Here is a 27,773-nt window from a genome sequence, read left to right on the forward strand (position 1 = left end):
GTTCTGAATTCCTGGCTTCTTGACCTTAGGCAAATCAAGCAGTCTGCACTCAGCTTCCTCAATGGTAAAAGGGAGATGGTAATTGTGTCTGCCTATTGAGACTGTTAGGAGCATTCAGCAAAGCAAATCAGCATGCAGAGAGGGCGTATCACAGCTCCTGGGTGTGAAAAATGCAGTAGAAGAGCCGGTTGTTATTACAACTTTGGGAGATCGTCGTCAGTCAGAGAAACACAGAGGGACCGCATTATGTAGACTAACAGGGTTCTGGGTACCTACTGTGTAATCACGCTTTGGATTCAGAAGTGAGCAAAATATTGCTGTATTTCCAGAGTTTGGAAATCAATAAAGGCAAAAGACACATAAACACATACACTATAATACACGGTGATACCAGAAGTAGGCTTGAGGGATGAAAGGGAAAGGGAATCCTCATTAGAGGGGGGGTCTCTAAGTGACCCCTGAGTTGGACTTTGGAGGTGGAAGTTCAAGGCATTGAAACCACTTTAAAGGCACAGACTCATAAAACAACCAATTTGAATTTGCCAGGCGAAGTCTATGAAATGCTCGCTCGGGTAGAGGTGAGTGGAGGGGAGGGTGGGGATCTAACAGTCACATCAATATTGTAGCATCACAAGCAAAGGGGGTTAAAGGTAGGTCAAGAAGAGATAACCGTGGCCAGATTGCTCCGAGCCTGGTATTTAATTAGATCAGTCTGTTCGAAGACTTAGTTATGGCAGTGGTGGCGGGGATGGAGAGGAACAAGTGATGATCAGGAGGAAGGACTGCCCAGGCTTGGTGATGGGGGAGAGGTGGGTTGTGAGGGAGAGGGAGGAATCTATGCTCACAGCTAGGTTTTTACCAAGCTTGATACACAGGGAGGCTTATGGCTCCCCAGGGACTCTGAGTCCATAGAAAGAAGCCTGGGTTTAGGGGATGTGGGTTGTGTATGGAGCATGTTAGCTTGCAATGCCTATAGGATCCATCTAGCGGGAGAGGGAGGGTAGTCCCAGCAACTCAGTAGAAAATGGAAAGAGTTAATAGGATTTATTCAGAGCCCAAGGTTGGCACAGAACCTGTGGCCCTGGGGTTAGGTTTCACAACCTGTTCTGTGCCAGGTTTTGCTTTATACTTTACAGAATGTTCTGGGTCAGGGATTGCACTGCTAATCAGTGTCCCTCTAACAACCCACAGCTGATAGGCACACAATCATCACGTTGTCAAATGGCTGCCTCGTTTGGTCCTCTCAACGCCAACAGTCCACTGAGGCAGATATTAGGGTCTTCATTCACAGGAGCAGAGCACGATCTGGGAAACAGTAAGTCCATTGGTCAAGGGCCCACAACTGTTAAGTAGCAGACTTATGAGATTTGAACATACGCTTTGTGACTCTAAAGCCCAAATTGCTTAATCACATTACCAGATCATTAGAATTTGACTCTAGTTATATGATCTACTCCTCTGAGAAAATTTTTATGCCCATTAGGGGTGGTGGGATTAAAATATCTCTAAGCTGGGGCTGGAGAGACAGCTCAGCAAGTAAGTGCTTGCCAAAGCCGGACAACCCGTGTTTGATCCCAAAGACCCACACAATAGAAAGAAAAAAGTAACTACAGAATGTTCTCTGACTGCCACATACATTCAATGTAAATAAATAAACAAAGAAGCAAACACATGCACTCTTGGGGCTGAGGAAGATAGAGCTCTGGATTTTCCATTTATTTCTGTATGTGTGTGTGCACACACACTTGTGCCATGGTGGTATGGAGGTCAGAAGATGACTTTTGGGAGTCAGTCCTCTCTTTCCATTTCTACATGGCTTCCAGGATCAAACTCAAGTCATCAGGCTTGCTCTGTGAGAGGTTTAACAGGTGAACTCTCATCATCACCACCACCACCACCACTACCACCACCATCATCATCATCACCATCACCACCACCACCATAACCACCACCACCACCACCACCATCTTTTTTTAAAAGATGTGTCATTAATGTATTTTATGTATATGAGTACTTTGTGTGCATGTACATCTGCACACAAGAAGGTGGCATCAAGACAGGTCTGAGCTGCCATGTGGATGCTGGGACTTGAACTCAGGACCTTCAGAAGAGCAGAGAGTGCTCTTAACCATTAAGCCATTTCTCCAGCCCCCACAACCCTTGCCCCCAGCTGAGCTATCTTGCTGGCCCCTTTAAACCAATTGTGTTTGTTTGTTGATAAAGGATCTTATCATTTAGTCTTGGTTGGTCTGGAAATTGGGAGTAAACCAGACTGGCTTTGAACTATAGAGATCCTACTGCCTCTGCCTCCTGAGTGCTACCCACACCCCCCCAACCTCCAAACAGATCTGACATGAAGTAGTTAGTTATGGCGCTCTATATGTGTAACCCCCAAATTGAGGAGTGGATAAAGGAGGTTCACCTCTGAAAGATATTCAAGGCCAGCTTTGGCTGTATACCAAGTTTGAGATCAGCATGAATAGTACAAATCCTTTCTGGAAAAAGAAAAATCAGGCAAAACCAAACTGATACAACATAGCTACTGCGAAGGCAAACGGAACTTGAGATATTTCAGTTAGCCCTGTTACTGTTGTATGAGCACTGGGGTTTTGATGTGTGTTTATAGGTAACCTTTTGTCGTGCTTACTGGCAAATGCAAAAACATTTTGTATGTTTATTATTAGCTGTACTCTTTAAAACGGAAGATTTCTTTAAAATTGTTCGCTTTGAAACTGCAGGACAATCAGGAAAACATGACACCGGCCGTCGAGGTACAGTTAAGCTACTCTCCTGCTTCCAAGGAATAGGCAGTCAGCACTAAACACTGCTCTAAACTATACAACTTTTACATTTCTTTTTGCGCGGGGGGGGGTGTGCTGTTGAGATGGCTCAGTGGTGTACAGTGTACACTGATCTTGTAGAAGACCTGAATTTGGTTCTCAGCACGTACCTGCACCCGGCACATCTGTACAAACGTGCACAGACACAGACATAAAAAATAGTAAATGTAGATTTTTATTAAAAATAGTCACAGGGCTGGCGCTGTGCTTTAGTGGCTAGAATGCTTGCCTAACGTTAAAGAAGTGCTGGGTTTGAGCGCTAGAACTGTTTGTACAGGGTACGGTGGCTCATACCTGTCATGTCACTATGTAGGTCTTGCTAGTATGCTTACGTTATAGATGACAGTCTAGGGCACAGAAAGACTATGGCCTGTACTTCATTATCCACCTGGAGTGGCGGCCCTGGAATCTGAACCCGGTGTAAAGTGTCCCCAACGCCTGCACGCTCAGCGGCTAGTAAGGAACACCAAGTCAGCAACAACCTTGCAGGCTGATGAAACGCTCGGGAAGGTTAGGAAGGCTCCTCTCTGCGAGCTTTCCAGGCTCCTCCCGGGGATCTCGGTGTCCCTGCACCCTCCTTTTCGGCACTCTCCGGGCACCCCCGCCCTGCTCTGCCAAGGCCAAGGTGTCACCTAGCCCTTCCCAGCTTCCGGCCCTTTCCTCCAGGTCAGCTCGCTCGGGCAGACAGCACCAGGATCCCGCCAGTCCTCTATTTACTGTTTGGTTTCCACGGTGACACGTAGGCGCCGTCAACGCCTCCCGTCAGAGGCCCCCACCCGGCGCCGTGACGTCTGCCCGCTGCTTCCGTTCTGCCCATATTTGGAAAGGCGCCGCGGGCAGGGAGGGGTTGGGAGCTGGACTCCCGCGGCGCCCCGCCCCCTGCTCGGCTCCGCCCCCGCGCGGGCCTGCAGAGCCCTGGGTTGCGCACCCCTCCTTCTACCCCGACCCTGCGGAGGCGGGCGGGGGCTCGGGTCGCCAGCATCCTTGGGCTAGTGGAGGCTGCAGTCAAAGCTTAGGACCTGGCTCCTCTGTTCCCGGTGGACGATCCAGGATCACGATTTTCTCTTTCTGTGCCCGGAAATCCTGGAAGCAATCCTGGTCTAACCCTCCCTCCCTTTGATATACTTGATTTCAGATTCTCGTCATTGCCGCAGTGGAAAGCTTTGAGGACAGACGTTTTGGGGTCTGTGTTTTTCCCTTGGGACATAAGTGGCCTTGGGAAGGCCACTTTCTCCTGGCTAGGGAGTGGGGCCTTTCTTTTTTTTTAAACCCTACCATCCAGCTGGCGAGGTCTTCCATCACCCTCTAACTGACCCCTCTTGATGACATAATTGCAAAGTGGGTGAAGTTCTTGTGGACCCCTGCAGTTCCTATGCCTTCACGAGTTGTATCTGTGCGTCTCCTGGGGCTTGCTCATTTTAGACGCTTAATTAACTTTAGTTAACTGCTGAATGAATGGATCCGAGACGGGTTTCACCTTCATAAGTCCGGACCCCGCAATTCCTTTTACAGGCGGAGGGAATATTGAGATGATTAATAATCGCGCGGCAGGGTTGCTGATGTAAAGCGATTTGCGGATGTAGAGGGCAATAAACATGCGGATGTAAAGGAATCCATCGAGATTCCAGAAGTCTCTGAGGAGCCGTGGGTGTATGCAGCGAGACCGTGGGGGCGGGGATGGGGCGGGCAGTGCCGCAGTGGCTACTGCTGGGTACTCCGTCGCAATTAATGAGATGTGTGGGGCTTATCTTCCCTCAATGCCAATGCCCTCTGCTATCCTCTGCTGGTCGCCCACGTCCCCCAGTCCATTTGGCTATAATAGAAGGTTCTTTTTTTTTTTTTTTTCTTTCTAGAATTTCAAAACTGGAAGGACTTCAGAGATTAAACTTGTTATTTCATAAACAAGGGCACTAAAGCTCGTAGAAGTTGGTTCTCCCAATCAAGCTTGGACAGATAGCTAGAAATAGATAAAAGTCGGATTTCTGGCATTAAATCGTGTCCTTCGGGGCTGGGGATTTAGCTCAGTGGTAGAGCGCTTACCTAGGAAGCGCAAGGCCCTGGGTTCGGTCCCCAGCTCCGAAAAAAAAGAACCAAAAAAAAAAAAAAAAAAATCGTGTCCTTCTCTTTCCTTAGAGGGTATCCAGATGTGCTTAAACCCGAGCTCAGGTGACCGTATTTCTTGGCTTAGCTATGTACAGTTGGGCTAAACATTACATTTAGAATATCTAACGATGCCCACTGTCACAACTGGACAGCAGAATGGGATGAGAATGTTTACTCCTTAAAGCCCCTAGCATTCCTCTGTAGTGCGGCTGGTGCTTTGTCCAGGTCAGAACGGTGGTCAGCTGGGCTGAAACCCGCGCGTTAGACTAGCTTTTGTTCCTACTCATACCCAAGCCATAGGCAGACTGCTCAGACTGCAGCTGGTGAGTAACCTACAGGACCAGCCCTCCCTGATGCTTGGAAGGTTTCTCGTTCTCAGGAGTCTGGCTGCAGGGACTCATCTTTCAAAATTCCTTTTCAGCTTCACCCAGATTCTTCTCACAACCGCTCTTCTCTAACCTCCAGGTTGGCTTCGAAGACAGCTCACTCGGAGAAGATTGGTGCCTCCTCACCACCAGCTGATTTGAGGGGTGGTCTGGGACCGGTCCTCTTCCTTCTGACTGCTCTTGGAGCTGTAGCTCCAGAACAGCAGCTCTGCCACCTGGTGGTTCTGGGAGCCAAGTGTGCCCTCCTCCAGTCCCGTAGGCATCATCACAGTAGTGAGAGGGCTCGCAGGAGTTTGCCGTGAGGAGGCTAGAGGACAAAATGTGAGAGTTGTTTCTCCTCCTCCAACCCGTGGGGGAGCAAACCCAGTTTGTCAAGCTTGGCAGCAGACACCTCTGCCTATTGAGCCAGACTGGGGGCCCACTCTGAGGAAAGAAGAGCCAATCTGGCAGATGAAACCCAAACCAAAATAAAACCAAATAACTCTAGCTGGCTTCTTTCTGTGGCTTATTTCTGAGCATTTGTTTCACACGGATGTAGGAAGACAGTTTTGTTCTTTTTTTTTTTTTTTTTTTTTTTTTGGTCTTTTTTTCGGAGCTGGGGACCGAACCCAGGGCCTTGTGCTTCCTAGGCAAGCGCTCTACCACTGAGCTAAATCCCGAGCCCCAGGAAGACAGTTTTGTAATCACTTTCGCCAGGGCTGCTTTTCAAAACCTACTCCTCTTTCCAACCAGATTTAAAGTCCTACATTTCTTTGAAATAAGTTTCTCTCTCTGTCTCTATCTGTCTCTCTCTCTCTGTCTCTCTCACCTTTTGTAATTTAGCTGCACTGAGAGGGACACATAGGGTATTTATAGGTTCCCTTCTTTTACAAATTTTAATTCATGTGCATGATGTGTGTACTTGTGTGGTTGCATTGCCACAGTGTACATGTGTGGGTTGCATGGACCACAGAGTACATGTGGAGGTCAAAGGACAGCTAGCTGTGTGTGGAATGGTTCTCTCCTTCCATCTATTTTTTTTTTTTATAAAAAAGGTTTATCTGTTTATATGGGTTTTGTCTGCATGACAGGTACACATGGTTGTGAGCCACCATGTGGTTGCTGGGATTTGAACTCAGGACCCCTGGAAGAACAGCCAATGCTCTTAACCCCTGAGCCATCTCTCCAGGCCCTTTCCTACCCACCTTTATGAAGGTTCTAGGGATGGAATTCAGGTCATTTACCTTTGGGGGCTATTTGGCCAGCCCCCTTCCTTTTCTTTCATTTGTTCATTCATTCATTCATTCATTCACTCACTCACTCAACCAACCTTTATTTTTATTGAGACTAAGTCTGTCTATGTAGTATGCACTGGCTTTAAATTCATGATCCTCCTGTGCCAGTCTTTTGAGTGTTGAGAGTATGGGTACATATCACTGTGTGGGGCTGGGAGGGGTATGTACCACCACTCGGTACTTCTTCAGTAACTTTGGGGTGGGGGTCATATGTTGTCTTTTGTATTTGGAGACCCCTCCCCCAATAGGGACCTCCATAGGGCTGGGGACAAAAAATGGCCTCCAGTAAGTCATTGTTTACTGGTCATTTCTACAGACACACTCTGGACCTTTGCATAGATAAGCCTTCTAGAACTCTTAGTTCTTGGTGGTGGTGATGGTGGTAGGGTGTAGAGGGTGATCTAATCAAAGGTGGCTTTGCACAATTCGGAGTTGCACAAGAGAAACACCACCCAGAATGAGACGAGGAAACTGGAAGCTTGTAGCAGACTCAGAAGAAACGAGGAGGAGGGTGGCAACCAGGAAAGGAGGAAGCACAAAGATAGGGGTCTTCTGTGGCTGGGGTTGGGGAGACGCTTTAGAGCTAGCTTCAAGACCAGACTCTCTTTACTGTGCAGCCTCGGGTGTCTTACTCTGCTGTCCCAGCTTTCTTCTACACAAATATGTGCCCAGCTCATGGCTGTGCCAGGGTACAAGCTGAGTTGCCATTTATAAACGCCCCAAACGAGTACAGAGCACGCGGTGACTACGAATGAACTTTCTGGCTTCCCCTCAGCACCATCCTTTTTGGGCTTTCTCGAAGTCTAGGTTGCCTCTTGTCTGTCCTTACTTGTTGACCTTGAGCAGGTCTCTCCAAGTCTTAGACTCATCGTTTTCTCCCGTGTGAGGTAGGCCTAATTGTATCTGCCCCCAAAGACTGCTGTGTTACAACCTTATAAAATGTCTGGTGTATAAGGAGCCTAAAGTCAGACGTTATCATTAGGAATGAGAGGTAGCCCAGTTAAGATGAACAGAGTCCCAAAAATCCTAGAAGTTTTAAGAAAGACAAAATTCATGGACTCAGAATGAGACTGGCGCACCAGCTTCCAGGGTAGGCTGGGCTGGGCTGGGCTGGGCCCGGACTATGTCATTTCTGAAGCAACCAGAAATGATCGGGGCCTCACGAGGTGTGAGCCGCTTATCCCTCCGCTCTAGGAACTGTGCAGCCCCACGGCTACGCAGAGGGTGTGGACCTAGTGAGGCAGGATGCCAAGGCCTGTAGGTTCTCCTGCCCTCTTTCCAGGGAGGGGGGCTTTAGCATCTGAGGGTGTGTGCTGGGTGGGCCTTGGCAACCTATGTTGTTGCATGTGTGTGGGAATGGCCCGGGGAAATCTTGGCCCAGGATGTGGACTCTTGGGCCTACAAGGCTAAGAGCCTGTTTGCACAGCTCCCAGGAGCCGCAATTCCAAATCTTAACTGAGGGGCGCCCTGGGATCGATTGCCAGCAATTATAGGAGAGGTGGGGAAGGAGGGTTGCGGGAGCTCAGTTCCCTTCAGCTCCACGGGTGGAAAAGTACTAACTGGGCTATGCAAATGGCTGGATCCTTCTTTCAATTCTTTTTGAAGAAGGAAGCCGGTTGCAAAACCGTACAGTGTTGCAATTTCAGTGTGTTGGGAATCACAGTATGGATCCCACGCTTGACAGCTCCTGCCCCCTGGAACACACTGGGGCGTCTAAGGGATCCCAGACACAATTTGAGGCTCAAACTCATCTTTGGAGCTGCGGTTGGGGGAGCACAGAGGAAACTGGAAGTCTCCTTCTAATTTCTAGTAATAGCTACAGGGTGGATCCTGGTAAGCAGGCTCGGGAGAAACTCTGTAGGAAGGAGACAAACGACAAACAAACAAAAGCAAAACCCACAAAACAAAAACAAACAAATGAAGCCACCCAGCTTGCAAAGCCAAGAGGGTGCAGAAACTGGTTGTGCCCTGAAGGAGAAGTGCGGGGTTTTTTTTTTTTTGTTTGTTTGTTTGTTTCTTCTCTGCTTCTTCGTACTTTTTGACTGGTTTTTTGTTGTTTCTGGTGAACCCGTATTGCTTTTGTAAGATGTTTTAAAATGTTCTCAGCAGAAGAGCTTTTTTTTTTCTTTTTTCTTTCTTTTCTTTTTTCTTTTTTCTTTTTTTTTTTTTTCCGGAGCTGAGGACTGAACCCAGGGCCTTGCACTTGCTAGGCAAGCGCTCTACCACTGAGCTAAATCCCCAACCCAGCTTTTTTTTTTTTTTTTTTTTTAAAGAGATAGATGACAGAGCATAATTTGCCTTGCCCTTTCTTTCCAAAAGAAATAGATATTCCTGGTTTAAACACACACACACACACACACACACACACACACACACACACACACACACACACACACCCCTTTGAAATTCAGACAGTAAATATATACAGAATATTAAAAACGATCATAATTCTTTCATAAGAAAACTCACTGTCAATAGTTTCATTCTAACTTTCCAATGCCTACTTCTTGAGTGTTTTGGTTTTTGAGATTGGGTTTCTCTGAGTAGCCTTGGCTGTCCTAGAACTTACTTTGTAGACCAGGCTGGCCTGGTACTCAGAGATCGGTCTGTTTCTGCCTCCTGAGTTCTGGGATTAAAGGTGTGCAACCACCATAGCCCAAAGTGGTCTGCCTGTCTGACTTGCTTCCTTTCTGACATCCTTCCTTCCTTCCTTTATTTTCTTTCTTTCTTTCTTTCTTTCTTTCTTTCTTTCTTTCTTTCTTTCTTTCTTCCTTCCTTCCTTTCTTTCCCTTTCTTTCTTTCTTTCTTTCTTTCTTTCTTTCTTTCTTTCTTTCTCTCTCTCTTTCTCCCTTCCTTTCTTTCTTTCTTTTTTTCTTTCTTTCTTTCTGATTTTGCTTTTTCTTCTAGTGATGGAGCTTGAACTGAACTCTGCATAAATCAAGGTTTGGTGGTACAGGCACGTGCCTGAAATCCTAGAACTGGAGAGGTGGAGGCAGGAAGAGGACCTCAAGTTCAAGGCTCCTCTCAACTACAAGGTAAGTTTGAAACTAGCCTACATTCTGTAAGGAAAAAAACAAAACAAAACACCAACACCCCCCCCTCCCCCATATCCAAATCACTAAAACATTGAGGCCTTCATGAAAAATTCTACATCTGACCCCAAGACAGGACACAGTCAAAGCAGGTACACTAACATAAATTTAAAAGCACGGGTTGGGGATTTAGCTCAGTGGTAGAGCGCTTGCCTAGCAAGCGCAAGGCGGGAGAGGGGGGGCATTTAAAAGCACCTTCAGGTGGTAGTACACACCTTTCCTCCCAGCATTCAGGAGACAGCAGCTCTCTGTGAATTTGAGGCCAGCCAGATCTACACAGTGATATTTCAACAAAATTTATCTCAAGACTATGAATATAGTTGGTGCCGGCCAGTGGAGTCCACTTCTGAGCTGCGGGGAGACTCAGACCACCTGCTTCAGCCTCCTGACTGCTAAGACTATGGGCATGTGCCTCCATGCCCCTATTTAAGGTACAAAAAGCAAGTAAGTTTGGGTATTAGGGAAAGCATGTGCTGGGTATATTCCCTTTTCTTATCCACAGAGTTCTGTTCTTGAAGAGGACACGCCCCACTCCCCCAACCCCCACCCCTGCTTCCTGGGGGTGGGGGAGCATTGTGCTGGGGTGGAGAAGGGAGTGTCCTCCAGAGAACTCAAAGGGATCCTTATACTTAGGTCACAGGAGCTGAACTTAAGGCAGAGTTCATGAGCCATTAAAAAAAAAAAAAAAACCCTTTGTGAGCTTTCTCAGAGAGCGGAGTAAATTGTTTTATAGGTGGTTTGGTCAGTTATGTCAAAAGCTCTTGGCTGTCAGCCAGGGAGAGCAAGCGATCCCTAGAGAGTGGGGAGGAAGGATCCCTTACCATCTCAAGCACCTCAGTTTCTTAAGTATGCTGCCTCACACAGGAAACAAAAGGCATGTCGTGTTTAGATGTGGTCCATTTATTCAGGTCTCCAGTACATCTGAGTACTGATTAAAGGTCTGTCCAGGGCTAAGTGGTCTTTACAACTGAAAGAAGTAAACTCCTTCCCTCCCTCAACTACAAAATTGGCATATGGTAGGAGCTATCTCATACAGTTGTCTCGTTACTTTTCTTCCTTCCCTCCTTGTTTTGTCACGGTAAGAATTTGAATTTATGGCTGCAAGTAAGCAGTGTGTGTGTGAAGGTTTGAGTCAAGGGAGGAAGGTTAAGAGGCAGTGGAGGGCTGGAGAGGTGGCTCAGCAGTTAAGAGCACCCGACTGCTCTTCCAGAGGTCCTGAGTTCAGTTCCCAGCAACCACATGGTGGCTCACAACCATCTGTAAAGAGATCGGATGCCCTCTTCTGGTGTATCTGAAGACAGCTACAGTGTACTCATATATAATAAATGAATAAATAAATCTTGAAAAAAAAAAGGCAGTGGAAGGGGAGTGTGGAGGGCTTGTGTTGACTGCGTGAGGGTGAGGAGAAGAAACAGCTAGCTGCCAGGGTGATGAAAACTTCACCAACCCTGGGAAATGTGTCCACCTTGATCACTGGGAGCCGGCAGCTTGGTAAACAGTCAAATACAAAGACCTGAGGCCTGGAGAGACCACCTACATGGGTCAGAGGGAGCCGGTATGTCTGATCCCTTTCTGTTTCTCCTTGGCCCCCTTCTTGCCTCATGGTGTGCCTCATTCCGTCCCTTGAGTGCTCCTCTGCTCTTCCCTGTCCCCTGTGACCTTTGTACATTCTGTTCCCAAGCCAGGAACTCCCACTGTTCTCTCAGCCAACTTCTAAGCATCCCTCAGGCCTCAAGTTTGAAGTTCACTTCCTCAGCCCTGCCTTCAGATTATTCCCGAGAAACCATACCCTCAGGGGTGGTTCCTCTCCCCCTTGATAGTCTCGGGATCCTCCCTATGTATGGTACTAGCTCCAAAGCTCCCTGTTGGGGGAAAATCCGTTTTAGTTCACTGTTGGTGTGTGGTGGGCACCCAGTGGGCATTTTAAGGAAAGAGAACAAACCAGTTCATTTGAGACCTGTAAAATGCCCCCTACCCCACTTCAGAAGAGCTTTAATTCTATCCTGATGGATGCCAGCTAACTGACTAAGGAGCTGATTGGAGCAGGGAGCTGTGGGATATACTTAGCCCGTTCCAGGATCATCATCTTCCTGCTGCTCACGCTGCAGTTGCCGGGGCTGTGATTTCACCTTAATATTGAGTTGCTGAGCCCCCTTCTGGCCATTATGGTATATGACAAGGACAAAATTCTTGGGGATGGGAAGCTCGTTTACTAAGGGCCAATGAGCTAGCATACGGTTACAACTCACTCACCCTGTTAAGGACCTCTGCCATGGGGAGAGGAATTGCTGGAACAGAAGAATCCTGGGGCTGGAAGTGCCCTCAGCTATGGAGCCCCTTTTCCCAACTGCCTCCGCTATTTTGCATTGCACAGTCCCTTTTACGATTGGAAATGTTTCTAGTCAGGAATGCATTCTGACTTTCGTGGCACTAGTTTTTGTAGCTGTTCCCCACACCCCAATAAAAAACGTCATGGCAGGCCACACTAACAGTGTTTACCATCTTCTTTCTATTGTTGATGGACACTTGGGTTGCTCCTTTTCTCCCTTTGTGAATAATGCTAATATTTACTGGGGTGCATACAGATATGTCGCCAGGTGATCTGCCTCAGACCGGTTAAGAATACATTCAGAAATAGAATTTCTGGATCGCATATTGTTTTTATTTTGCTTTTTGAGGAATGGCCACACTGCTTTCCAGAGCTGCTGCGGGTTCCCCCACCCCTCGCCCCTTTCAGGGCTTCAGTAGACTTGCCGCTAACATTTTGATGGGTTTGAGGCGGCCTTGATACCTAATAACGTTGAGCATTTTTTTTCATGAGCTTATTGGAGACGTCTCCATTCAGTCTTTTGCACATTTTTTCATTGTTATTCGTGTTTTTGGTTTTTCTTTTCTTTTCTCTTCTTTTCTTTTGTTTTTGTGGGGCTGGACATTAAAACCCAGAGCCTGGTGGGAGTTGGGCAAGGGTAATTGTTGAATTGCACCCCTAGTATCCTTTAACACCCTCACCCCTATTTTTGAACTGGATTGTATGGGTTTTCCTTTGTTCTTTTTTTCTTTCCCTGGTTTTTGAGACAGGGTTTCTCTATGTAGTCCTAGTTGTCATGGAACTTGCTTTGAATACCAGGCTGGTGTTGAATTCAGAGATTTACCTGCTTCTGCCTCCCAAGTGCTGGGATCAAAGGTGTGTGTTTGTGCGCGTGCGCGTGGGGCTGCATGTCTGCTTTGCCGCTGGGGCGCTGATGGCAAGCCACTCAGGGGAGGCGGAACAGCCTGTGATAGTGGTCCCAGCCCATATTTCCCTGGATGAGAAACAGCAGGGTCTGGGACAGATGTTGTGGTTCCCGGCTTCCTGTGTAACCATATGCCTCTGGGGACAGAGGGGAGTTGGGAACGAGGGTCTTAGGGTTTGAGCTTCCCCAGGGCAGGAAGGGGATGGCTGAGCGGGAGCCTGGGATTGGGGCTGAATCTGGTTTGGTTTCTGAGTGAGTGCAGAAAGGCTAGAATACAGAAGGGGTGGAAGAGAGAAGGCCTTCTCCTGAGATTTAGGTGCCACTCTTTAGGATGAAGGCCTTCCTCCCCTTCCTCCCAGTGGCTATCTTTGATGAAGGAGACAGTACTCGCTTGTCCAAACTTTGATGGTGGATGAGAATGCATACACTTTAAGTGGGGCGAACCAGGGATTAAACACTTCTTGTAGGGGCTGGAGAGATGGCTCAGGGGTTAAGAGTACTGACTGCTCTTCCAGAGTTCCTGAGTTCAAATCCCAGCAAACACATGGTGGCTCACAACCATCTGTAATGGGGTTTGGTGTGTCTGAAGACAGTTAACGGTGTGCTTGTATACATACATAAATAAATCTTTGAATATCTTTGTGCAGGAAGGACTGTCCAGGACAAGAAGCTCACTGACTAAACACCCAGGGCCAAGCTAGACACCCCATTAGCATGGGGAGCTCCAGGTTTTTATACTATGTGGCCGATTGCTATGGTCCTCTCAGTAGGGTGTCATGGTTACATATTCCAGATCAAGTAGTTTGGCAGGGAGGGAGCTGGCCTCATGCCTACTGTTCTCCGTCCTGAGATTTCCCAGGTATAGGCTGGCTCAACCTTACCAGTTTTTCTGTCTGGTGACTTGGTCCACTTGCTTTCCCCATCTAGTGATGGGGCTCAAACCCCAGACCTTGCACATGCTTGGCAAACAGTCTACCCAGTGAGCAGCTCGTGCGTCCTAAGAATGTCTTTTTGTTAAGACAGAAGCGGAGTCAGACCTTTCTCTAACGCTACATCATAGGCTAATTCTGTGTAGGTCTCTCTACGTAGCCTTGGCTGGCTTGGAACTCACTATGTAGACTAGGCTGGCTTCAAACTTACAGAGATCCACCTGCCTCCTGAGTGCTGGGGAAAAGGCGTGCACCACCATGCTTGGCCCAATGTCCACTTCTGCCTTATGTTTGCCTTTAATGTAGTTTTAGGTCTTATGCTTAAGTCTTTGTTGTGATTCCTTTTTTCTTTTTTTTAACTTTTAGTACTGGGAATTGAACCCAGGGTCTCATGAATGATAAACACATGTTTGTTTCCACTGGGTTACATTCAGATCCCCATTTTGAATTAATTTAGGACGTAGAGTTAGAGAAAGGTCCCACTTTGTTCTTCGCATGTGGATGTCCCGTCTTGCTAGAGCCAATTGTTAGAAAGAGCTCCGTTTGTTAAAATATAGAATTTTTGTCTTTTAAAAAAGTATATTAACCTATTAAGGAATTCTGAGAGCACAGGGTGGCGTTATTGACCCAGTTTCTAGATTTTAGGCCTAGCAGAGCCTAGAGGTTGACCTCCCCAATGAGGGCGATAAGACTGTTCTTTGTATCAAATGTTCTTATCGCTCTTGCCAAAAAGCATTTGACCCCTGAAGCTACAGTTTATGTCTGCGTTATTATAAAGGGGAAAGTGTTAATACTCGACATGAAATAGTTTTTCTTTAAATCCATTCATTCGTTACTCTTCTACTATTATCTACTATAGTAGTAGTATATATAGTAGTATAGTAATAGTATAGTAGTAGTATTAACTACTACTATTGTTAGTGCGTGGGTATGCATGCCCTCGGGGACATTTTGTGGAGTAGCTTCTCTTCTTCCCTCTATATATGCATCCAGGGATGGGAAGCAGACCACAGGGCTTGTTTAACAAGCCGGGCTGCTTGTTACCGTTTTGTTTTACCGGGCTGTGAGACCGCTTAGTGGTTAAGAGCACCGATTGCTCTTCCAGAGGTCCTGAGTTCAATTCCCAGCAACCTCATGATGGCTCACAACCATCTGTAATGGGATCTGGTGCCCTCTTCTGGTGTGTCTGAAGACAGCTACAGTGTACTTGTATATAATAAGTAAATCTTTAAAAAACAAATGCTTTACCTACTGAACCATCTTGTCAGCCCTATGCTAAATATCTTCCTTCCTTCCCTTTTCTCTTCTTTCTTTGTTTCTTTGTTTCTTTCTTTGTTTCTTTCTTTCTTTCCTCCTTCCTTCCTTTCTTTCTTTCTTCCTTTCTATTTATTTATTTATTTATTTATTTATTTATTCATTTTTGAGACAGAGATTCTCTGTGTAGTCCTGGCTGTTCTGGAACTTGCTCTGTAGACCAGGTTGGCCTCAGACTCACAGAGTTCCACCGGCCTCTGCCTCAGGAGTTCTGGGATTAAAGGTGTGCATCACCCCCACCAGGCCATTTTTCAAATCTAAAAGTTTTGGGCTTTTTTTTTTCCTTGTGATTTTTATTTTATTTTATTTTATTTTTTTTGGTTCTTTTTTTCGGAGCTGGGGACCGAACCCAGGGCCTTGTGCTTCCTAGGTAAGCGCTCTACCACTGAGCTAAATCCCTAGCCCCCGTGATTTTTAAAATAAATAAAAACACTTTACACTGGTTACGCTTGCCTGTGGCACGCCCAAGACTGCTTTAGGTCTTTGAGTGCAGTCTGCTTTGTAAGCCTTGCCGACCTTCTGTCAGGTAAGCAATCAAGACCTAAGTGGGCTGGAATTGTTCTGTGTGTCCCGTGCTCCCCGCATGTCCTGTGAACTGCAGAGCACCTCGAACTCTGCGAGCTGACAGGGTAACGTCACTTTCCTCATACCACACAACTGGTAGGTGGCAGATCAGAGACTTGAACCCGTGGCAGGTCCCATCTCTCCAAAGGCTGTGTCCTTCCTCTGTGACAGAAAGTGGGATGAACTGGTTTCTTAGGCTGTGTTGTGGTCTTCCATAGGAGGACTGCCTGCTGGGCAGGATGTCAGGGAGGTTGGCCTGTCTTGGGAGGAAGGGGAGACTGGGAGAAGGTTTTGAAGAGAGGGTAAGGGCAGAGACGAATCATTAGGGAAAGGTCTTGGAGACTATAAGGTTTGTATGTGTAGATGACAACAGCTTATCTGGGAGACCAGGAGATACCCAAAGGGAGGGGGCTGGAAGGAGAAGGCCAGGGATAGGGTGTAGGATCTGGGCTTAAGCCAGTGGTTTTTTTTGGTGTGTGTGTGTGTGTGGTGTCTTCATTTCCTTGAGCGGTGCAATCTAACCCAGTCTTCAGTAGACAGTTTATAGCTCTCCTTAGTGCGCTCGAATGTTCAAATGGCTGTCAACTCAACATTAGTCTGGACATCTGTCTATTCAGGCAGTCATTCTAGGGCCAGGTCCCTTAGTGGGTAAGGGAGAGCAAGCCCGGAGAAGTCTACAAATCCCTTAACAAACTGAAAAAAAAGTAACCAGCGCCTGCCTGGGGAAATATTACCAGCAGAGGGCGCTCTTCAGTGAGACAAGGATTGCCAGGGACCTTGCTCTCCGCCTTGTGCATTGAGGGCTGGCCTTCCACTGTATTGGTTCTGGGGCTTGAACTCCGGATTGTCAGGCTTACCTGCTGAGCTGTCTAGTCAGGTCCACTGATTGTTACTCTATGTTAAGAATCTTCAAGGTTCTTCTAGCCCTTTGAAATGTATTTTATTATATTTTACATTACATCTACATTACACTTACATCACATTCTTGTTTTTGCTGTAATTCTCATTTACTTATTATTTATTTACAGTGCTGGGGAGTGAACCCAGGACTTTGTGCCTGTTAAGCAAGTGCTCTACCGCTGAGCTACACCCCAGTACCACAATACCACCATAGTCTCTGTCCTATGCCACTGCGCACTGGGACTTCCTGTCCTTTGCTCTCACTCAGTTCCTGTTGGCCAGGGTTCATCACCCCTTCCTCATTCTCCTCTTCCAGCCTTTGGTACCCTTCATCCCCCTCTCCCCTCGACGACTTCTGAAATGCCCCACTGTCTTTGTGACTTCCACTTTGCCCGAGGGGTTACCGTGTGTCATCACACTGGGCTCTGGGAGATATTATTGCCATGCTGGGGAAATACTCCAGGGTGCTAAACTTTTTTTCTTCCCAGGCAGGGAGCTGCCTTCCCTGAATCCAGGGCTTCTGACCTCAGCGCCCCATCCTGCCCCCACCGCAGCCAATCAACAAAAGATCTCCTGCAAACTGACAAGCAAAAGAAAACCTTGCAGCCGCAGCTGAGCTCAAACAGACAGACTTGCCTGAGGCTGAGAGGAGCATCAGGCCTGGCGTCACCCGGCTGCAGGCCAGACAGTTGCCTGGCCATAGTTTGTTCATTTACCAGCAGACAGTTGAGCCGGTTGGGGGAACCCCGGAGGACAGGGGGTGGGGGAGGTGGCGCTGGTGCCACCGGGTTTCTTTAAGTAATAGAAACCACAGGGAGGGCTTGGCCGCTTTCGGGAGGGCACCTTCCTCACACAGGAGCTGGCGGGAAGCCTGGGGGTTGGAGGGTGAGGGAGGCCCTGAAGGAGAGCCAAAAGCAGCTACTGCACCAGGGAGGCTTGTGGGGAAGCTGGAAGGCCTTCCTAGTAGACTGGATTCACAGCTGGGCTGGCTTTCTGGACAAAAGATGAACTGAAGTAGATCACAGAAAGTGTGTGTGTGTGTGTGTGTGTGTGTGTGTGTGTGTGTGTGTGTGTGTGTGTATGTGTGTGTGGTGTGTGTGTATGTGTGTTTGTGTGTGTGTATGTGTGTTTGTGTGTGTGTATGTGTGTGGTGTGTGTGTATGTGTGTGTATGTGTGTGGTGTGTGTGTGTGTATGTGTGTGTGTATGGTGTGTGTGTGTGCGTGTGCGTGTGTATGTGTGCGCGAATGTGTGCCTCCAGTGTTATGGGCAATTTGACTAAGGGAGGGCAGTCGAGGCATGGAGGTGACTGAAAAAGAACTGTTGCTTAGAACCCAGAAGAGGCACCAGTGCCTCAGCAAAGTAGGAAAGAAAGTTAGGCCCATTCTTCTCAGGAGCAGTAGGCCTCCCTCAGCTGCTCAAAAGTCTTCTTCCTTTGCTCTGGCTGAATTGAGAAACAGGTTAAGCTTGCCCATTTCCCAGGAAATGAAATGAAAAGAAACAGTGTCCAAATATCATCTCACACATTTCATGAAGGGGAACAGCCTGGTTACAACAGAAAGCTGGTGGCAGTCATGGAGTCTAGGACAGAGTCGTACTGCTCCAGCCAAGAACTGGGAACAGTTTATTAAGGCAACACCTCCAGGCTAAAGAGTGTCACAGGGTTGGGGGGAGGAGAAGGTGGTGGGGGAGGGGGGATGGTGGGTGGAGAGACCGCTCAGTTAAGAGCACTGGCTGTTCTTCCAGAGGTCCTGAGGTCAATTCCTAGCAACCACATGGTGGCTCACAACCATCTGTGATGGGATCTGGCGCCCTCTTTTGATGTGGGTGAAGACAGCGACAGTGTACTCATATATAATAAATGAATAAACAAACCTTTAAAAAAGGAAGTCGCTGGTGTCTGCCAGCAGTTCCTGAACACAACTGTGCCTGTATCCCAGGTGCCCAGAGACAGTGAAAGCTGTAAGCGGGGCTGGAGAGATGGCTCAGCGGTTAAGAGCACTGACTGCTCTTCCAGAGGTTCTGAGTTCAATTCCCAGCAACCACATGGTGGCTCACAACCATCTGTAATGGGATCTGATGCCCTCTTCTGGTGAGGACAGCGACAGTGTACTCACATATATAAAATAAATAAATCTTAAAAAAAAAAATTAAAAAAAAAAAGAAAAGAAAGCTGTAAGCAGCCTATCTATCTTTTTAAAATTCACTTAAGAACCATGAAAGGGGAGTTTAAAAAAAAATAGACAGCAACAGGAGACTCCTACTCTTTTGTTTCCCTTTTCTTTTTGAGAATTTCTCTCTCTGTAGCTTAGGCCTCACACTCTCCATCTTCCTGCCTCAGTTTCTCCCAAGCACAACAATTGCAGGTGTGTTTGGTCTTTGTGATGTTTATTTCCTGATCCTTTTCATGAGAATAATGTCACAGCCAGAGAAGTGGAGCGGCTTGCCGGCCTCCCCACAGCTGGGGGCAGCAGTGTCAAAATTCGAATCCAAGTCTTAATCCAAGAGCGTAAGCTCTGTTCTTAAACAACAGTGTGCTGGAGAAGACACTGCGATTAGAAAGTTACAACACAAAATGGACAATGAGTATCACACTGTGGGGGGCAATTAGAGTGACTGCTAAGGTGCTCTAGCAGGACGTTTGTGAGGTCACAATGACATTCAGTGGGGAAGAGCCCGGAAGGTCGTGAGCAAGGAAAGATTTGGCTTGAAAGTTAATGAAGTCATGGAAAACACAATGTATAGGATGTGAAACAAGCTTGGCTGTGTGTGTGTGTGTGTGTGTGTGTGTGTGTGTGCATGTGCACTTGTGTGTGTGTGGGTAGTGTATGGGTGTGGCTGGGTAGAAAGGCTGTGTAAGTGAGGAAAACTTGTATGGTCTTTGAGCGTGTGACACTGAATCACACACTGTAGCAGCCAGCACTTAGTTTGGACTTGAGCAGGGGGTTCCTTGTTTCATATACAGTAACTCATTTGCCTTCACAGCACTACCGTGGTTAATTATAGTGCATTGCATGTGATAGATGCACAGAAAGACCAGCCCGTCAATAGGAAGTTGGGCTGAGATGTGGAGCCAGGCACATTGGCGGCTCCTTCGCTTCTGTTCTATTTATTTATTTATTTATTTATTTATTTATTTATTTATTTGGCTGGTTGGTTTTTGAGACAGGGTCTTACTATGTTGCTATAGCCCTGGCTGGCTTGGAGTTCACAGAGATCTACCCACCTCAATCTCTCTCTCTCTCTCTCTCTCTCTCTCTCTCTCTCTCTCTCTCTCTCTCTCCTTCCCTCCCTCCCTCTCATTCCCAATTTCTATTTAAAAATTGTGTGTGGGATGTATGCATATGCTTGTCTGAGTATGCACAAGCGTGCACAGAAGCCAGAGGTTGACAACTTGTCTGGGTGTGTGCAGGTGTGCAGGGAAGTCAGAGGTTGACATTGTGTGTCTTCCTCAACTACTCTGCATCCATAGTTTTTTTGAGGTAGGGTCTCTCGACAAACTTTTAACTCGTTAACTTGTCCAGATTGCCTGGCCAGTGTGCTCCAGGGATCTGTTTTCTTCTGCACCCCAAGAGCAGGGCTGTAGACATGAGACACAGCACTGGATGTTTACTTGGGTCCCTGGGATCTGAACTCAGGTCCTCATGCTCCTGTGACAAACATCTTACTATGTCATCCCCTCAGCTCCTCCTCCTTTTCTTCTTCCTCTTCCTCTTCCTCCTCCCCTCCTCTTCTCTTCCTCCTCTTACATTAGCAGTTTAGGACAAGCCTGTCACATCCCTGCCCCATTTCTGTCTGCTTGTTTTAGAGATAGGGTCTCATTATGTAGTCCAGGCTGGCCCAGACTTCTCCATCCTCCTGCCTCAGTTTTGTAACTCCTGGGATGACAGGGATGTGCCACTGTCCCTGGCCAGAATGGTTTCTAATCCCATGACCTTCTATTCTTCCCATCACTTGTGCTGCAGGCATCGCACTGTGATTCAACAGTCACACTAGGAAAAATGATACGTTTTTGGATCTGTTTTGTAGTCAGAGAACATGGTTACAGTATGACACTGCTGGCTGAGACAATCCGCACTCCTTCAGCCAGCACAAGCCAGGGTGAGCCATTTAATCTTGATACATTTGATGATTATTAAGAGCTGACAAGAGAACCAGGGAGCTGGCTCCGTGGGTAAAAGCAATTGTTGTAAAACCCTAGCAACCCAAGTTTGATGTTCAGAACCCACAGTGGAAGGGGGGAACCAATCCCCAAAGCTTGCCCCTGACCCCCACACCCATGCTGTGGCACGTGCACACACAACAAAAACAAATTAGTCTTTGAAAAGAACTAGGAGCTGGAGAGATGGCTTAGCTGTTAAAGGCACCGGCTTCATGCACAGAAGACCTGTATCCAGTTCCCAGGACTAAACGCTTATATGTGGTTCACAACCATATATAGCTTTAGTTCCAGGGGTCCCGATACCACCCTCTTCCTGCTTGTACAGGCACCACATGCATGTGATGTGTAGACATATATTCAGGCAAAGGGCTCACACACATTAAATACATCTTTTAAAAAAGGAACCATGAGGGTTTGTCAATATCGTATGTTTCATGTTTGTGAAGTGTGTGTAGACAAAAATAGCTTCGTTGGTTTGCGTCAATTAAAACAGGGGCCACAAGGGCGGGGGGTGTAGTTCAGTGGTTTGGCCTTATGTGATGTGCATAAAGCTCTGGGTTTGGTTTCTAGAGCCTCAGAAAATAAAGCAAAACAATGAAGGACCACTTAAGAGACACCCACACTGTGGCTCGGAGGTGTTTGTGTACCGCTCTACGTTTCAGGCGTCAGAGTGCGGTTCACAGCGAGGTACTGAGAGAGTTGAAGCTTGGTCTGACGATGGTATTTACTGAGAGGCAGGGCCTTTTTGAAGGTGATTAGGACAGAGCCTCCATGATTGAATTTCAGTAGTGTTATAAGGAGGGAGACCAGGGGTCTTGTTCCTGTACACACCCAGCTCCCCGACTCTCCATGTTTGATGCCCTAAGGACTTTGACAGCCAAAAATTTCATCACTCAATGAAGCCCCCTAGCCTCAGGTCAGAACAGTGAGAGAAAAAAAAAGCTCTTTTTCCTTAAAACAAAACAAAACAAAACAACAAACAAACAAATAACCCCAGTCTGTGGAACTGTGCTGTTAGACACAGTTTGAAAGCAGTAGTATGAATAGGCCAGAAGTTCTGTCACCAGGACAGGCTGAGCTCCTCTGGTAGGATGGTGTTCTCCTTGCCTTTCTCCGGTTGCCTTTCTAGGGCTTGCCGCACTAAAGGTAAGCTTGACAGAAGGCAGTCTTTGGTCATGCCGCTCAAGGTGGAGGAGTCTGAGTCTGTTACTACAGCAGCACAGGGGAGCTGGCTACACATCCCATAAGTACTTACTGGGCGCCTGTCATGTGGCTGGCTGTTTTACCTCAGTGATGAGTGAGATAAAGTAGATGTTCTTACGGAGTGTTCGTTCTAGTGTGGAAAATAAGGAAGCCAATATAAGTCCAGAAAGAAAGATGGTCTGTGAGGAAAACAGTGCAGTGTGGGGTGAGGAGATAGGGTGTGAACAGAGGCACATAGCAGGCTGGAGTGGCCCCAGGAGGCTGAGATCATGCAAAGAGGGTAATATAATTAGCATTAGAAATCTGATTATTTTATATATGGCTGCCATCAGCTTGGGCGTTCACTATCACTGAGATGGCATTCTTCATGGTACTCTTCTTTTCTCAAGGATCCAATGGCACACAGGTCCTCAGACTCCTGCAGGATGGAGGTGAATGGGAGTGAGGACAAGATGGAGGGAGACCCCTAGGAGGAGTGAAGCGCCAAGGGGAGGCATGGGCAGAGCAGTGGCTGCTCACCCCTCTCACCTCCTCCCATGCCCAGAGAACACCCAGATTCTCCTTTTGACGAATTATTGAAGGGACTTGCAAAGTGGAAATTTCTGGTTTCCTTGGAGACTCAGTGGTGTCATGTGCTGTTTTTCTGGAAACTGTCTAATGAGAGGATGTTTTGCTAAGAACAGACACGTGGTGTTTTTCTGGAAGCATCCTAGAAAAGGGGCATGTGATGTTTGGCTAGAGTGGACGCCTGAGAGTGATGTTGACAAGGGTATGACTATAACCCCGCAGACAGTAGATGATGCCGTGTGGTATTGGTAGGCCTTACCACTCTTTGCTGGTCGTGGTTGGGCTTTGCTGGTGCTGGTCCTTGCTGATGATGCTGTATGGTATTGGTTTGCCTTGCCATTTTTGCTGGTCATTGTTTGTCGTGACTTCAATGAGAAACACCACCAAAGGACTTTTGGTGGTTCTGGTGGCTTCTTGCTGCTTCTGAGGATTTGGGCGGATTGTCAGAGCTTCACCCTTGCTGATTCATAAATGGTATTTGTGAGTGGGTTGAGCTGTTATTGATTAGTGTGAACCAAACTGCTGATATCCTGACAATGCAGATTGGATTTGCTCAAAAAACTAATTCTAAGCAGGTCCACATCCTCCTTCACTCTATTAACCTTTCCTTTCCAATACCTCAGGTGGATGGTAGACTAAAAGGGATGTTAAAGCATTAAAAAAAAACCCTTATTAAAAGTAGGTTTTAAAAATCTAAGCCCACAGACTTTGGATTGTCTTAGGCCAACCAGAACAATAGCAGTCCTTTTCCAAGTAGGGGAGGATGACATTCGAGTCTTCTGAGGGGTACAGAAGGGATACACTCTCCCCTTGTGGTGTAGGTACAGGTGCCTGGAGTTCCAGGTCCATCTCTCAGCCTTCATGGGGCCCACCTAGAGGTCAAAGGTGACACGCAGAAGCAGTAAGGGAACAGAGACATGAGCCAGTGTTATCACTGAACTACTGCAGAAACCTATGTAACAGGAGTTCTGTTTGTGAGCACATTTTTGAGTGCCTGTTTGTGATTAGCATAGGAGCGGTGTCCTAGTCAGGGTTTCTACTGCTGGGATGAAACACTGTGACCTAAAAGCAAGTTGGGAAGGAAGGGGTTTATTTGGATTATATTCGGTCATAGTCCATCACTAGAGGAAGTCAGGACAGGAACTCGAGCAGGGTTGGAACCTGGAGGCAGGAGCTGATGCAGAAGCCACGAAGGGGTACTACTCACTGGCTTGATCCTCATGGCTTGCTCAACCTACTTTCTTATAGAACCCAGAACTACCAGCCCAAGGGGTGGCACCACCCACAATGGGCTGGGCCCTCCCACATTGATCACTTATTGAGAAAATGCTTTACAGCTGAATCTCATGGAGGCATTCCCTCAACTGAGATTCCTGCCTTCTGATGACTCTAACTTTTGTTAAATTAACACACAAAACCAGCCAGTACAAGGAGCGTGGACAGATAATCAGTAGAGTCCACACTGCCTGGATTTCAATCTTGTCATTCAGGCTGAGTGACTGCAGGCAGGAGATCCCACATTTCTATGTAAAAGTATCTATCTGTAAAAGAAGCTGATTCCAGCCAGGAGGTGGTGGCACACACCTTTGATCTCAGCGCTCAGGAGGCAGGGGCAGGTGGATCTCTGAGTTTGAGGCTGGCCTTGTCTACAGAGTGAGTTCCAGTACAGTCAGGGCTGATTCCACAGGACTCTGGTCAAGATTAATGCTGTTTGAGTGTTCAATCACTAGATCTACAAAGATTGCCCCAATAAAATAGAGACTCACATTGCCCGGGGCCATTCTTTCTGAGAGCTGCCTGAGTGATCTGTCCAGAATGCTAGCAGATTCTGTGGCTTAAATAGTAGGAGCTGTTCCACAGCTTACTGTTTCAGTGCACATCTTAGTGTTTCCTTTTGGCCAGACTGAGGGCAATGTGACCTTTCGTGATCATCTGCATGGCAACTGGCTTTGTCACATGATAATCTCAGAGAATCCTCTTTTTGGGTAGGTGAAGATGTGACAAGAATTTATACATAGAGATGGGCCATAGAAATGACAATACCAGATCTCCTGCCAGCTCTTGGCACTGGAGGAACAGCATGTAACAATTGAAAATACAGGGGCACACCTACACAGCCATAGATACAATATGTGTGGGTGTAAGTCATCCCAACATCTTCCCTTTAGACCCAAGAGAGGACTTTATCTATAACCTCAGTAAACTATATAGAATAAAAACAATTGTGAGAATTACATTCACAATGTCCAGTCCGATTGTCCCGTTTTGGTGAGTGCAGAGTTCTGTAGAGGGTTGTGTCAAATGAGCGAGGAAAGCGTACATACCTTAAGTCATTTTCTTATCACCATTAAGCTTTCATATCATCCAGCTTCCACAAGTTGCATTTGCCAACCCGGAACCATCTTCTTAGACTCTAAGATGCTTTCTACCTTTAACAACTTAAGCTTTTATGCCTTCTGACCTTTATAAGTTTTTATGAAACTCTTCTGTGTGTTTCTCTCTTCTGAATCTGGTAACAGGGGAAGCTGTAGACAGATGTGCAGTTCCAGGGGAGTGGTGTCTGTGGCCTGAATTTTGCACGTGAAGGTAACAGAGAAGGCAGGTAATCCTGATAAACAGGTAACTATGACTAGCTTAGTCTTCAACCTCATCAGAGATCTGAGGAGGATAAATTTCACCTGTGTAACCAGGAAGTGCAGACCAAGTAGCTTCCAAGTCTATAAAAATGACATAAACTTACTGACTGCCTGGAAGTCACCCCAAGGTTCCTCTGTATTAGTGGGGAAGTCACCCAAGTTTCCTCTGTATCAATGAGGCATCCATCTTCAGACACCAGGCCCAGAAGATCTGACTAACTTTCCTGTGAAGCGGGACAACCTTTCCTTTGTTTCTTCCCTGTCCTTGACCATGAATAACCTGCAATTAATGCCCCTAAATGACAGTGATCCACGACCCACCAAAAGACCGATAACTACACACCCCACTTCTCAGGAATGAGAACAATGTGTTCTTTAGGTTGCTCCCTGCTGTCCAGGGGTGATGGCATCTTTAGGAACGCTAAGAAAGTCAGCTCTCTCAGGACTTGGACAGCATCTCAATTCTTTTAAGGTTCCTAAAATGAATACATGTACACCATACAGTTGATACCTTCCAGGATTCCAATGGCTTTCTGCCTTAAGTTCCAAAAAGACTGATTCCATAATAACACATTTACTACAAATAATGGCTGTCAAATTAAAACTCTACAAAGCTACAAATTAAAACTGATAATGCTCTGGCATATGTATCCAGTAAAAAACAATGTTTTATGTACTGTAATGTAAAACTTGTTACAGGTATATCTTATGGTCCAAAAGGTCAAACAATTGCAGAAAGATCTAACCACACTTTAAAGGAGATGTTTATAAAACAGAAGGGTGATATGAGATCTCCCAAAGGAAGGTTATGCAATGCTTTTTAATTTAAAAATTTTTAACTGTCAGTGAGGTTGGTAGCACAGCTGCTGAAAAACACCGGGTTTTAGGAATAACTGCTGAGTTAAACCAGCCTATCTACTTTAAGGTTGTGATAACCTCAGAATGGAAGCCAGGACACATGTTGTATTGGGGACGAGGCTATGTCTTTATTTCCACAGGAAACCAAAGGCTGCAGATTCCTTCAATGTTAATAAAGATTAGATTTGACTGTGGAAGACCTCCTGAGAATCTTGGCGGCCATCACAGAAGGTGCAAAGGAAGAGGCCCAGAAAAACAACAAAGCAGGTGGCATGAATGCTGATCCTCCTGTGTGAGACAGCTTGGGAGACTGAGGAGACATGGAAGTCTCGGCAGTAGCCAATGGATCTTTTTGGCTCTCTCATCCTCATGACTTATTGTTACATGCATCCATCCTTTTATATGGCATAGATGGGGATTTATTACACACTATTGCAGTTTGGTTAGTTGGTCCAAACTGACTTACACATGCCTTTCCCCTGCTCAATCACGGAGCAGAGAAACATCAGTAGCTGATTTGTGCACACTGCACAGCACACATGTGTGCGTTAATGCAGAAATATCCTCACAATGTTACTTTTAAAAATTTGTGTGTTTTCAGAGAAAAACAGCCAAACACCAGAAGTCAAGGGAGCTAGCCCCAGGTAGCCCAGTCTCACAGACCAAACTCTGTAAAACGAAACACAACCATCTGACAAGTTGCATTTGTTTGTCCAACTTTAGTGTTATTTTCAGTAGGTAATGAAGCTTGATTATAAATAACACAGTTAATTCTGAATCATTTGGAATAAGGTTAGCAGATTTTTTTTTGTGCAAACACAACTCTTTCTGCATATTGAGAGCCAGTAATTATATTAAGAGCTTCTGGAAAATCTAATAAAACCATGAAAACAGCATATAGCTCTGACTTTTGAACTGAAGTATATGAACTTTAAGCTACTTCACTTACGTTTTTAGACTTATAACTTGCCATTCCTGGCTAATTGGCATCTGTCTAAAAGGTAGGAGCTTTAGAAACTGGTATTCCTCTCACTATCCAAGAAAGAATTCAATTAGTTCTTTTTATGAACGTCGGTCTTTTGCTTTTGGGGTATTATTGTTAATTTCTCCCCCCAAATTATTGTAAGCTGTTTGCCAATCTTTAATGATTACCCACAATGAAGTAATTTCAGCATTAGTATAAGGCATTATAGTTTCTGCTGGGTCCGTTCCTGTCAGTTGACAAAGTCTTCTTCCTTTCACAATCAAATCGGAAACCTTTCTATATAGGGTTTTAGTTTCTTTACTCTGTTTATGGGCTAAAAATATCCATTCGAATATATAATCTCTCTGCAAAAGAATTTCCATGGAAGAATGAGTAGAAGGCAAAATAACTAAAATATCATCCAGCTTGGGATCCAAGTGGTTCACAAGTGCCTCCTTCTGCAATCTCTTTCCCACAAGAGCCAATTCTGTCTCAGATTCAGATTCAGATAATATTTTCTTTGGACTTTTAAGTCTGAATCACCTTGTAAAGTTTGAAATAAGTTACTTAACTTTTTGAGTAGTTAATCCAACAATGAGTTGTAGCCAATTAGTATCTCCCAATTAGTATCTCCCAGCAATTTTTGAAATCCATTGAGTTTGCGACTGATCTCTTCTGATCTGTACTTTCTGTGGTTGAATTTTTGGTAGACGTATCTTGTCTCCAAGACAATTGATGGAATGTCCTTT

At 46.3% G+C, this 27,773-nt stretch overlaps 1 long non-coding RNA gene across 2 annotated transcripts; it reads left to right on the forward strand.

The window, feature by feature from the left end:
- The first annotated feature begins 13 nt into the window (after positions 1–13).
- Positions 14–26,959, forward strand: LOC148005395 (uncharacterized). Of its 2 annotated transcripts, XR_015622504.1 has the most exons (6): positions 52–578; positions 1,192–1,315; positions 9,511–9,638; positions 9,923–10,139; positions 25,086–25,185; positions 26,201–26,959. It is a non-coding gene; the product is annotated as an uncharacterized LOC148005395 (long non-coding RNA). The 2 variants fall into 2 exon arrangements; XR_015622503.1 differs by lacking the exons at positions 9,511–9,638; positions 9,923–10,139; positions 25,086–25,185; positions 26,201–26,959 and adding an exon at positions 5,409–5,815 and having other exon boundaries at positions 14–578.
- Positions 26,960–27,773: the final 814 nt, after the last annotated feature.

The sequence above is a fragment of the Rattus norvegicus genome, chromosome 6, assembly GCF_021556685.1.
Source record: "Rattus norvegicus strain SHRSP/BbbUtx chromosome 6, alternate assembly SHRSP_T2T, whole genome shotgun sequence".
In the NCBI taxonomy this organism is placed as follows: Eukaryota; Metazoa; Chordata; class Mammalia; order Rodentia; family Muridae; genus Rattus; species Rattus norvegicus.